Here is an 11665-nt window from a genome sequence, read left to right on the forward strand (position 1 = left end):
GGAAGACAAGGACACTAATTGGGCACACCTGGACTCAGACAATGCCAGAATGCACCCAGGTGGTTATCTGCCCAGCTGTGAAATTACTGATTACAGAGCACATACATGATCACAAGCTGGCTCGAATGGAGTATGATGGCTCCACAATTATGATAAAGGGTGACAACAACCCTGTAATGGTATCAGCCCCACTATACCCACACCTCATGTAATGTGGCAGTGCGGCCTCATGGAGACACAGCTGGGGTCAGAGCTAAGTTACAAACCTGGTACTACAGCATGCCACAGGTGACCTCCTGAACCTCCCAGTCCTCATCTGCAAACAGAACCTTTATTTTGTTCTGGCTTCCAAACACTCTGCTCATCCATGGACTTTAGGAAAGGTAGGCTCCAGCCACAGAAGTCATATTCTGATTGATCAACGGCCATCACTAGATGCCTCTAGTCCTCTTGTCTGTGGTTACTTGCAGCACAGATATGTGATACAACCTAGCCAATAAGCCAAGGGGCTACAGTGGAAGATTTTTTTTTTCCTTAAAATTCATACACAAAGAAAGATAATCTTTCTTCTTCTGTCAGAAGCTGGATGTAATGTCTGGAACACCTGCAACCACAGCATGAGGAGAACCAGCCTGAGGTCAAGGCTGACACCCTGAGGAGGGTATAATGTATAGAGAGAAGGAGCCAGGGCATTAAACAACCCTGGAACCTTCCTATCTCAGGACTTTTTGACTTTTCAAGCTGCTAGTTAGCAGGTTACATGGATAATGCCACACCTAATGTCAGAAGCACAGATGGATAGTGAATAGAGTGCATTACCATAAAATGTTATCACACATTTAATACACAAAAATGTGGCCAAACCAAGGTGATCCAAAATATGAAGATGTTGTAAATCATACCAACTATTTTCTACAGTTAGCAATCATCTCTCAAACACAGGTTGTTAAGTGGATTGGCTCGGTGATCCCTGATGGCCCCTTTATCACTTTTCTCATCTGCTAATTAAGATGTCAATCTCACATGACTGTCAGATTCTCTTCAGATCAAGTCTTTTCCCATTCTGGGATTCAGATTATGTTGTAAAGAAATATTAACAATATTTTGGCAAAAAATTCCACTCTGCAAGGAATTTCTACTAGGGTAGAAACATAATTACACATAACAAATCATCACTGATAGATAAGATATGTACTAACTGGAGAAATTAGTATGATGCCATAATCTTTACAGAATTAAACAGAGAGCTTTGGAAGCAGCATTGCAAAAACTTATTTGGGAAGTCAGAATGGCCATCAGCAAACATTTATTTTTTTATTTTTTAAATATTTATTTATTATTTATGATAGACAGAGAGAGAGAGGCAGAGACACAGGAGGAGGGAGAAGCAGGCTCCATGCCAGGAGCCTGACTCGGGACTCGATCCCGGGGCTCCAGGATCGCGCCCTGGGCCAAAGGCAGGCGCTAAACCGCTGAGCCACCCAGGGATCCCCCATCAGCAAACATTTAATAAATGCCTACTGTATACAAGGCATCCATCTAGAGCTGGAAACCCAAAGTGACAAAAATGTATCAGACCCAGTCCCTGTTCTTGGGGAGCTTAGCATTTAATTAAGGAGCCAGTAGGTGTGAGTCCACAGGAATGACCTTCCCTAGGGACATGCTGGCATAGCCTTATCATATTTTACAGCCAGGGATGGTTCTGATGGTTCTGTACAGATGTTTGCTTGGAATGCTGTCCCTGTGTAAAAGAGAGTAAGTCTCAGGACCAAGAAGCCAATGCATGAAAAGAATCACATGTGTGACAGAAGGACCAGTGATTTTAAAAAATGTCAGCTATAGAAACAACTATTCAAACAGAAGCTAGGGATCCCTGAGTGGCGCAGCGCTTTGGCGCCTGCCTTTGGCCCAGGGCGCGATCCTGGAGACCCGGGATCGAATCCCACGTCCGGCTCCCGGTGCATGGAGCCTGCTTCTCCCTCTGCCTATGTCTCTGCCTCTCTCTCTCTCTCTCTCTCTCTGTATGACTCTCATAAATAAATAATAAAAAAAATTAAAAAAAACAAACAAACAGAAGCTAAAGTCAAATACACACTACATACACAAGCATACAAACATACAGTATCCAAGCTGCTGTAGCTAATACGTGAGGGCAAGGCAGGAAAACTCTAGTGTGATTAGGGTCACAGAGTGGACAGGACATGGGATCTGTCCTTGCTGGCTGTGTGCAGAGGGCAGGTAGCCTCTCAGAACCACAGTCTCTTCATCTGTGAAAGGAGAATCTAGGGAAAAGATGCAAAGCACCCAGCCTCCGGCAGGTCTCCAAAAGAGCTGTGATCTCCACGACACCAGGGTCACCTGAGCCGTGTCAAAAAGACACTGTCCAATGACCTTCCTCGTCCATGGACTTGTCATCCTTACTTGGCTTCCAACTGTGCTATTCCAGAGGGGACAGGGCAGCAGGACCGGGGACCGGGAAACCTTTGTTCCAGTCCTGCTCTGCCGGCATCTGCTCTTTCCTCAAGGCCTGATCGCCTCCTTTGCCAGGTGAGGATAAGGATCTATTGATTTCAAAGGCATGTCACAGGGTTAAATGAGGCATGAAAGTGCTTTGTCCCCTGGCATTTCTGCCTTTCCTGCTTTTGGTGCCAAAACCTTTAGCTTGGCTGGGCTTGGCAGGAGGCACAGTGAGCTCCCAGCCTCGAGGCTTGGCTCCATCGCTGGCTCGCTGTCTGTCCTTTAAAATGGACTTGCCACTCTGTGCCCTATGCACCGAACCCACTGCATAAATGACAGCAGGTGTGATAACATCCTATCATTTTTGTTCTGTGACATGGAGATGGCTTGGGCCAACCCGGGGGTTGTCTGTGCTATAAACACCCACTGAAGTCAGGAGTATGCATCCGGCACTGAGAGCTGCTTGAGAGTCCAGCTGATGTGGAAGCCCTGGCCCGTTTCCACTATTTACTGCCCTGAGCCTGTTGTGGGACCCCTACCTTCATCAGAACACAGGATGAAGGTGTTCCCAGAGGTGCTGGCGGCCACCATTTCTTGAGCGCCTGCTAAGCAGTATCTCATCTAATTCCCCAGCCCCCTTTGGAGATATTTTTACATCCATTTTGCAGAGGGAGGGAGACATGGGAGAGGAGGTTAGTTGCACACTGGGGGTGAAAGCCAGGATTAAAATTTGCTCCCTCTGACGTCCAGAGCTCCTGCCCTCGACCTCTCTGGTCCACCACAGGGAAGATAGGTTTGAGAAGCTCCCTTGGGCAAACCAAGGAACGCACTCAGCAGCAGGGAGCAGAGAGTCCAACTCACTTGAACAAACGTGGGTTTATTTTTCTTTTTTCTTTTTTTTTTTAATTTTTTTTATTATTATTTATTTATGATAGTCACAGAGAGAGAGAGAGAGGCAGAGACATAGGCAGAGGGAGAAGCAGGCTCCATGCGCCAGGAGCCCGATGTGGGATTCGATCCTGGGTCTCCAGGATCGCGCCCTGGGCCAAAGGCAGGAGCCGAACCGCTGCGCCACCCAGGGATCCCCGGGTTTATTTTTCAAGCAAGAAGCTTGGTGGAGCAGTCGGGATGGTGCCAGGCTCAAGGTCTGGGCGAGCGTCCCTCGTGTTCCTCATCGCAAGGTGACAAGATGGCAGCCGTGGCCTCCAATGCCCCGGCCACACCAGAGAGCTCCGGTGGGGAGGGTGGAGGGGTTTGCCTGACACATTTCCCCTCCTATTTGAAAAGCAGTTTTCCAGAAACCCCTCGTCAGGCCTTCACCCGAGTCTTACTGGCCAGCCTGGATCACAAGGTCACTCCTGGATACGAGGGAAGCATCGTAAAAGTTTTGTTTTCCAACCTCTGTAGCCAGAGCCAGTGAGAAAGAACCACTGGGAATGGTTCACCAGCCCGGCACACTCCCAAGGGGCTGTCCCCACCCTTGTCTCGAAGACCAGATCCGTGCTCTGGAGCCAAAAACCCAGGAGCAGGTGGTAGGGTAGGGGTGGTGTTTATAACAACAGAAATTTGCTCTCTCGCAGTTCCTGAGGCCAGAGCCAAAGTCAAGGGGGCGCAGGGCCCCTTTCCCTCCAGCCTCCCTCAGAGGCTCCCAGAGTCCCTTCACTTCTGCCTCCATCATCATGTGGCCTCTACCCTGTTTGTCTCTTAGCAGGACACCAGTGCTTGATTAGGACCCACCCTCATGCCCTCACCTCAACCCGACCACATCTGCAAAGACGTGGATCTCACGGGTAGTGGTTGAACACATGCAGAGGCTGTGGGAGGGAGACTATGGGACTGTCCGATCCCACACCTCCACTCCCCCTCACCATTCACAGAGTCCCCACTCCCAGACCTTCCGTAGGAGCAGAGGTACGTTCATTTATGTGGTGGCAGAACCAGTTACCACAAACTCAGAGACCCGAAACAGTGCCCCTGTATCATCTGGCAGCTCCATACGCCAGAAATCTGAACAGACTCATCTAGGATCTCTGCTCAGGGTCTCCTGGGCAGAAATCAAGGTGTCAGTGGCTGAGCTCTTGTCAGCGGGAGAATCTGCTTACAGGCACAAGCACGTTGTGGCAGAAGCCACTTCCTTGAGGCTGTGTGTCTGAGGTCCCTGTGTCCTTGCTGGTTATATGTCAGGGCCACCCTTTGCTCCCTTCCCATGTGGCCCTGTTACAAGCAGCAACAACATTTCCCATCCTCCTGACCCTTCTAAGATTGCTGACCAGCCTGAGAAAATGCTCTACTTCTAAAGTTCACCTGATTGGACCAGGCCCACCCAGATCACTTTTGTGTGTTAGGGTCACTAGATCTGGGATTTTACTTCTGCAAAATCTCTTCACTAGATTAGTGCTTGGATAACCAGGGGCTGGAAATCCTGTGGGAACCATCCTTGGAATTCTGCTTACTCTGAGAGGTCTTACAGGGAGATTAGCTGTGAGAGCCTCTCTCCCTGTCCCCTTCCCATCCCTAGGCAGGAAAGAACCATCTTCCTCCTCTGGTATAAAATGGGCCCTTTTTCTGACACAGAGGAATTTGCAGAGATTCACTCCTTACCCTGAAGGAAAAAACATGAGAGACCTGGCCTCCAAGGGGAAACCCAAATATACTGAACAAATCTGCCTTCTGCAGGCTGTGGAGGAGGCCACCCATTAGGTCACACTTGGAAGAGTTAGCCATTAGATTTCTTTTTCCTTTTGTCAGGACATTTTGAAGTGACAAGCTGTCAGAGCTTTTCAAAACTGATTCTCAGAATGAAGTGTAACGAGATTCTCAATATAGATACCCTTCATCACTAGGCATGGATGACCCCTGCAGCAGCATAAGAGACCCATGAGGGTTCCCACGCTCTCAGCAGGCAGGCTGTGGGGGCTGTGGATAGCTGACTTTCCCTCACTGTACTGGGGTGAATGGTGTCCCCCCCAAAATCCATGTCTACCTGGCACCTAAGAATGTGACCTGATTTGGAAATAAGGGTCTTTGCAGATATAAACAAATTAAACAAGGTCATACTGCATTGGACAGGCCCTGAACCCAAAGCCTGGGGTCCTCGTGAGAAGACAGACATTTGGACATAGACAAAGGAAGGTGGCCACGTGAAGATGGAGGCAGAGCTGGAGTTGTGTGGCCATGAGCCAAGGAGCACCAAGGATGGCCAGCAGCCACCAGAGGCTGGGAGAGATGCCTGGGCAGATGTCCTACCGACCCCTTGGTTCCAAACATCCAGTTTCAGGGCTGTGAGAGGATAAATTTCTGTGGTTTTAAGCCATGCAGTGTGTGGTAATTTATCTACAGCAGCCCTAGGAAACTAATACCCCACTATGTGTGCTTGTTACTTATTTATTAAGTTTTTTTTTTTTTATTTGAGAGAGAAAGAGAAAGAGAGAGCATAAGTAGGGGGAGCAGCAGAGGGAGAGAGAGAAGGAGACTCCTCACTGAGCAGGGACCCCTACGTAAGGCTGGATCCCAGGACCCTGAGATCATGACCTGAGCTGAAGGCAGACACTTGACCAACTGAGCTACCCAGGCGCCCCAGGTGTGTTCATGTTTTTTAAATGGAATCCTGACTACCTACAACCCTCACCCTATTTTATACCAACCACATTCAGTGGTTGCCAACCACTTTAAAGCATTTTAATTTGTAACCCCTGTGGTAATTAAATATAAAACTGGCTTTCAAAAGCAAATACCTCATATTATGCATAAAAATAAACTCCAGGGTGCTTGGGTGGCTCAGTCTGTTAAGCATCCCACTTTTCATTTTGGCTCAGGTCACTGGCCTCAGGGTCATGAGGTCAAGCCCTGCATCGGCTAGTGCTGAGTGTGGAGTCTGCTTGAGATATTCCCTCTCCCTCTGCCCCTCTTCTCCTTGCTTGTGTGTGCTCTCTCTCTCTCTCTCTGAAATAAAGAAATAAAATCTTATAAATAAATAAATAAATAATTCCAAATGGGTCAGGAATCTAAACATGAAAAAAATGAAACCATATATATAATACAAAAAAACAAAAACAAACAAAAAAGTGTAACAAATAAATTTCTTTATAACCTGAGTATAGGGAGGGGTTTTCTAATCACAACTAAAAAACCCAGATGTAATAAATGATCATAAAAAACAAACCTTTTCAAGGTAAAAACACCATAAATGAGGTCAAAGACAATTGACAAATTTGGACAGAATACTTTCAACATAAATCACAAATAAAGGGCTATCAACTAATATATATTTTAAAAACTCTTAAAAATTGATGGAGGGGGTTCTGGGTGGCTTGGTCATTTAAAAACCCAACTCTTGGTTTCAGCTCAGGTCATGACTTCATGGGTTATGGGATTGAGCCCTGTGTTGGGCTCCTCACTCAGCAGGGAATCTGTTTGAAAGATTCTCTCCCTCTGCCCACTCCCTATTCATTCTCTCTGTCTCTCTTTCTCTCTCCATCTCTCTAAAACTAAATCAGTAAATCTTAAATACATAAATAAGTAAAAAATTGATGGAAACAAAGACCTAAAACCTGCTAGAAAAATGTGCAAAAAACATGAATAGGCAACTCATTAAAAAAAAAAAAAAGATACAAAAATGGTATCCACATTTGGTTCTCCAACGAAGCTAGAGACACTCTGAGTCCCCTGATATAATTTAATAAACGTGTTTTTCCTCAAACCAGGCAGAGTAGACTCTGCTCTATGCAGTTTATTTTATAAGCACAGAGTGTTTCCAGATATCAATCCACCTCAAAGCATAAAGACTTTCTAGCCTATAGCATCTCCAAAAATTACCTACATGGAGTGTGGAGACAGCTGTGTGTAAGAGGAGTTCATGTCTATATTTTTAAGCAATCAGTTTTATCACAGCAGGAGCACTGCCTTCTGGGGTGAGCTCCTTGAAGGACGGTGTGTTACTGGGTTGGGTGAGCTCTGGCTCCTCCTATCTTTTACAGTTACACCTTGTCACCCAGACAATACGTTATCTGCCTTTGGAATGTGTTTTCACCCAGACTTGAGTCTGGGTGTGTCCTGTCTTGAGACCTCAAGCCAGGTGGTGAAGCCTCGACTGGGATGACACTGGGAAACAACTCAGTTCCTCTGCGATAGCCCTGCCCGAACTTTTCAGAAACATTTGGGGGATCTAGAGGAGGCAGATTAGGTTGCAGCCTGGTGCAAGGTCCAGGATAAGCAGAGCTGCCTTCTAAAACTCAATCAGCAAAATGTAGAAACAACCTGGATGCCCAGCAGTAGGGGATTAGTAGAATAGATTGTGGTATAGCCAAACAACAGGATTCTTGGCTGCCTTTGAAAACCAGGACTTAGAAGAGAGTCCATGGTGTGGGAAGACATCTGGGATATGTTGTCAAATGGAAAAAAGAGATCATAAAATGTGGGAACAGCCCTATCTTTGTGGTGAAAACCACTTCCGTAAAAATAGGTGTGCATAAATATGTGTGGCTACAACAGTGTCTAGGAGGATGTATTTTAAAATGTTAACATTGGCTATGACTGAGAAGCAAGCTTATATGTGACTTTTACATAGTTTTTTAGTGAAATATAATCTCCCTAAATAGATACAATGAGTATGTATTACCTCATAATCAGGCAAAACAACACTAATATATACCTATGCTATTACTTACATATGTACAAAACCCCTAATTTATTTGCTTTAAAATAGTCCATTAGAAAAATGTATGTATGCCAGGGAGCAGTGGGAGCAATAGGTGAGCTAGGAACAGCAAATGTAATTGCTCAGGAAGTAGTGCAACAGGGACACGGGGAGTCACCACACTAGTCAAATGACTTTTGGGTATGCTTGAAAATTTTCATAGTACAAAGATAAAACACACAAAACCAAAAGCAGCAGTGAATTAATTGTTGGCTTTCAGAGGATATAATTATGGTGTGAGAAAGGTAGAAACGTGAAAAATGAACAAACCTACAAAAGAAATAAGGCTCAGGAGTTAACAAGAACCCTTGAGCCACTGATAATGCAACCTTATTAAGCCTCAGCTTCTGGGGCTGTAAAACAGGGAGGATCCTTGTCCACAGGCAGGCCTGGGACACGAACTTAAATGATTATTTTGGTGGTTGCTATTGGTCCAGAGAAGCAGGCTAGATGCCTGAAAGCAAAACTTCCATTCCCCAAAGCAGCTTTCAAATGTCAGTGTGCACCAGGGTCACTGGAGAGCTAGCAAAATGCAGAGTCCAAGACCCCACCCCCTGGGAGGCTGACTCCATACCTGGGGGTCAGGCTTAGGAACGTCCATCTTAAATCAGAGTCCAGGTAATTCCCAGGTACAGTAGAAATGCTCTACCTGGCCAAAGGCCAAAGAAACCCAAAGAAGCAGGTCTGCCCTAGAGGAAAATTTGTGGCAGTGCAGAGAGAGAGAGTGCTGGGCACTGTTTGGGACAGTTGCCCATTTATGACTCCAGGTGGACTTTGTCAGCAAGTCCAGACTAGGAAAAGCTGGCATGCAACTGATACAACTAGAGTCTCTGGTTTGCAGAAATAATGAATAAATGACACGTCACCTTTGTGCTTTCCTCCAGGAGGGACAGAGTCTTGGTAATTGACTTAGGTCGGAAGGTGGTTCCAGCATGTACAGACTGCATAGCCTTGAGCCCAAGATGACTGGTCCATACCTATAAAAGGGGAACAAGGGCAAGAGTTTAGAAGCAGGCCTTCAAGGTTGTGGCGCTTACACGAGGCTCTCAGGAGCTGAGGCCCCAAGCAAGGAGAGAACTCTTTCTCAAAAATAGTATTTATACTCTATTCCAGATCTATGGAAAATATAGATAGACATACAGTTCTGCCCTGGACCTCAGTGAGCTCCTGAGGGCAGGGCCCACTTTACCGTCAGCCCCTTGCCTGAGTTAGGCATGCAGCAGGTCTGTTCACTCCTGGGAGTGAACTTGCTGTCCCATTCAGCGTCTTACTGGGAATCTCTTCTTGTCTAAACACATGGCCTGCTTCCCTTTTACCTGAACTTCTTGGATGGTGTGGAAGAGTGCCCTACCATATGACTTACTCTCCCTCCCCAGCCTCCTCCCCTAGAGCCTCAGGCCCTCCACTTTGTAGGAGGTGAAGAAATGTCCAAATCCTACTTGAGGCCAGGGGTCACCTTTTGCAGAGGGAGAGAAAGGGACCAGCTCCAAGCAGCTGTTTTAGGGAAGGAGCCCTGGGTAGGAGGGAGGGCACTGGCTGGCTCAGAGGACCACAGCCTCATGGCCAGGCCGGAGGGATAGTGTTGGGAGTGACTGGCAGGTCGTCGTCCGTTCTTGCCACCAGGAGGCTCCTGGTTGCCTTCTTGGGGAAGGGAACAGTGTGCGAAGAGAAAGCTCCTGCAGATGGGTGGCCATCTGCTCTGGAGACAGGAGTCCAGGCCATCTGTTCCTTAAAGTCGAGGAGCTGGGTCTCATTCTTCTTGGAGGCCCCCAAGTCCTTAGTGGGGTCTGGTCCTACAGTGTAGTAATGTACTATGGGTGGAGCTGAATTAAGTTGCACTGGAGAGAAGTTGGGGGGAAATCACGCTGTAAGAGTGTCCGGGGGCTTCCCACAACAGAAGCGTTCTTCTGCAGTCAGACACCCAAAGTCAAGGAGTCACAGGCCGCGCTCTCTCCACAGTCAAGGGGTCACAGGCCACGCTCCCTCCACAGGCTCTATGGGAGGGTCCTTTTCTAGCTCCTGGTGGCTCCAGGCATCCCCTGACTTCAAATCTCTACCTCTGTCTTCAGGAGCATCTCCCACCCCTGAGTCTCTGCTTTTCTTTTCTATTTGTTACAAGGACACTCTTATTTGGATTCTTACCTGAAGTATATCTGCAAAGACCCTATTTCTAAAAAGTCATATCCTGAGGTTCTGGGTGGACATGACATTTTAGGGGATACTATTCAGCCCAGTACACATATTCAATAGCAAAAAGTACAGCGAAAAGTGGCAAGGAGATAGTCAGGAGCTGGGAGGCCTTGATTCAGGTACTAGAGGCTCAGTCATCCCAGCCGTCCCAGGCCCTGTTAACACCTGTGACCTCCACTGCCAGCTGGGAGTGCAGTTCTGGTTTCCTTTCACAGATGAGAAAACCAAGGCTTGAGTGAACGGCCAAGGTCACACAGCTGCCTAGAGGTGGAACAGGGACACAGGTCTACTTGATACCATCGCTTGGGGGCTTTGCAACCTGGCCAGGCCGGATTGGAGGAACCCTCAGCGCCTGAAGCGCCTGAAGGTCCCGAGATCTTTGTTCCAAGGAACCTAATTAACCAAGAGAAAGCAAAAGTGTTGACTTGCCTTGATTCTCACATTGCTTTACTTCCTCATATCACAGATTTTGGAATGTGGCTACTTTCCCAGAATCACTTGAAAAGATGAGGTTAAAGAGAACAAAGATTAATTTAATTATTTATAGAAATTAGCCTGTACTGGGGAATTGAGGCAGGGAGACCCAAGGGGGCCAGTCTTACTCCCCTGCTTCCTATGTGAATTTTACACTGCCTAGGATTGTTACCTGGATGCTGGGATGCCCGGGACTGTCACCTAGTTGTTGGGAGATCTGGGACTGTCAGTTGGCTTCTAGGATGTCTGGGACTGTCACTTGGTTGCTCAGATGTCTGGGACTGTCATCAGTTGCCCGGATGTCTGGGACTGCCACTGGTTGCTGGGATGCCTGGGACTGTCACCAGTTACTGGGTTGCCTAGGAGTGTTACCTGGATGCTGGGATGCCTGGGACTGTCCCTGGATGCTGGGATGTCTGGGACTGTCACCTGGATGCTGGGATGTCTGGGACTGTCACTGGATGCTAGGATGCCTGGGACTGTCACCAGTTACTGGGTTGCCTAGGACTGTCACCTGGATGCTGGGATGTCTGGGATTGTCACTTGGATGCTGAGATGTCTGGGACTGTCACTTGGATGCCTACTTCTCCTGTCCCTGGCCAAGAACCCCAGAGTGGCTCTGGGAAATTTTGCTCAAGGAGCAGAGAGGAGTCAGGGAGTGGGAAGCAGATTTTTTTGTCGCTGATGTGGCTCTGCAAAATCTGTCCAACCTTGAAGTCCCAGGGCGGGAGAAGGTCTTGCTAGGTCGATTCCAGCCCCTTGAACCACATCCTGCAGAAATCCGAGCATGGGTCCGTCCGTGCTCTCTCGTGCAAGGCCAGAGGAGCAGGCTGGGAGCTCCGCAGGGCG

General features: G+C 47.6%; 1 long non-coding RNA gene across 1 annotated transcript; it reads right to left on the reverse strand.

Annotated features, from left to right (window-relative positions):
* Window positions 1-3423: 3423 nt before the first annotated feature.
* On the reverse strand, window positions 3424-11665 carry LOC140594784 (uncharacterized). The gene is made up of 4 exons (XR_011996095.1): window positions 11527-11665; window positions 10772-10839; window positions 9019-9129; window positions 3424-3815 (listed from the first exon to the last, which is right to left on the reverse strand). It is a non-coding gene; the product is annotated as an uncharacterized lncRNA (long non-coding RNA).

This window comes from Vulpes vulpes, chromosome 12 (genome assembly GCF_048418805.1).
Source record: "Vulpes vulpes isolate BD-2025 chromosome 12, VulVul3, whole genome shotgun sequence".
In the NCBI taxonomy this organism is placed as follows: domain Eukaryota; kingdom Metazoa; phylum Chordata; class Mammalia; order Carnivora; family Canidae; genus Vulpes; species Vulpes vulpes.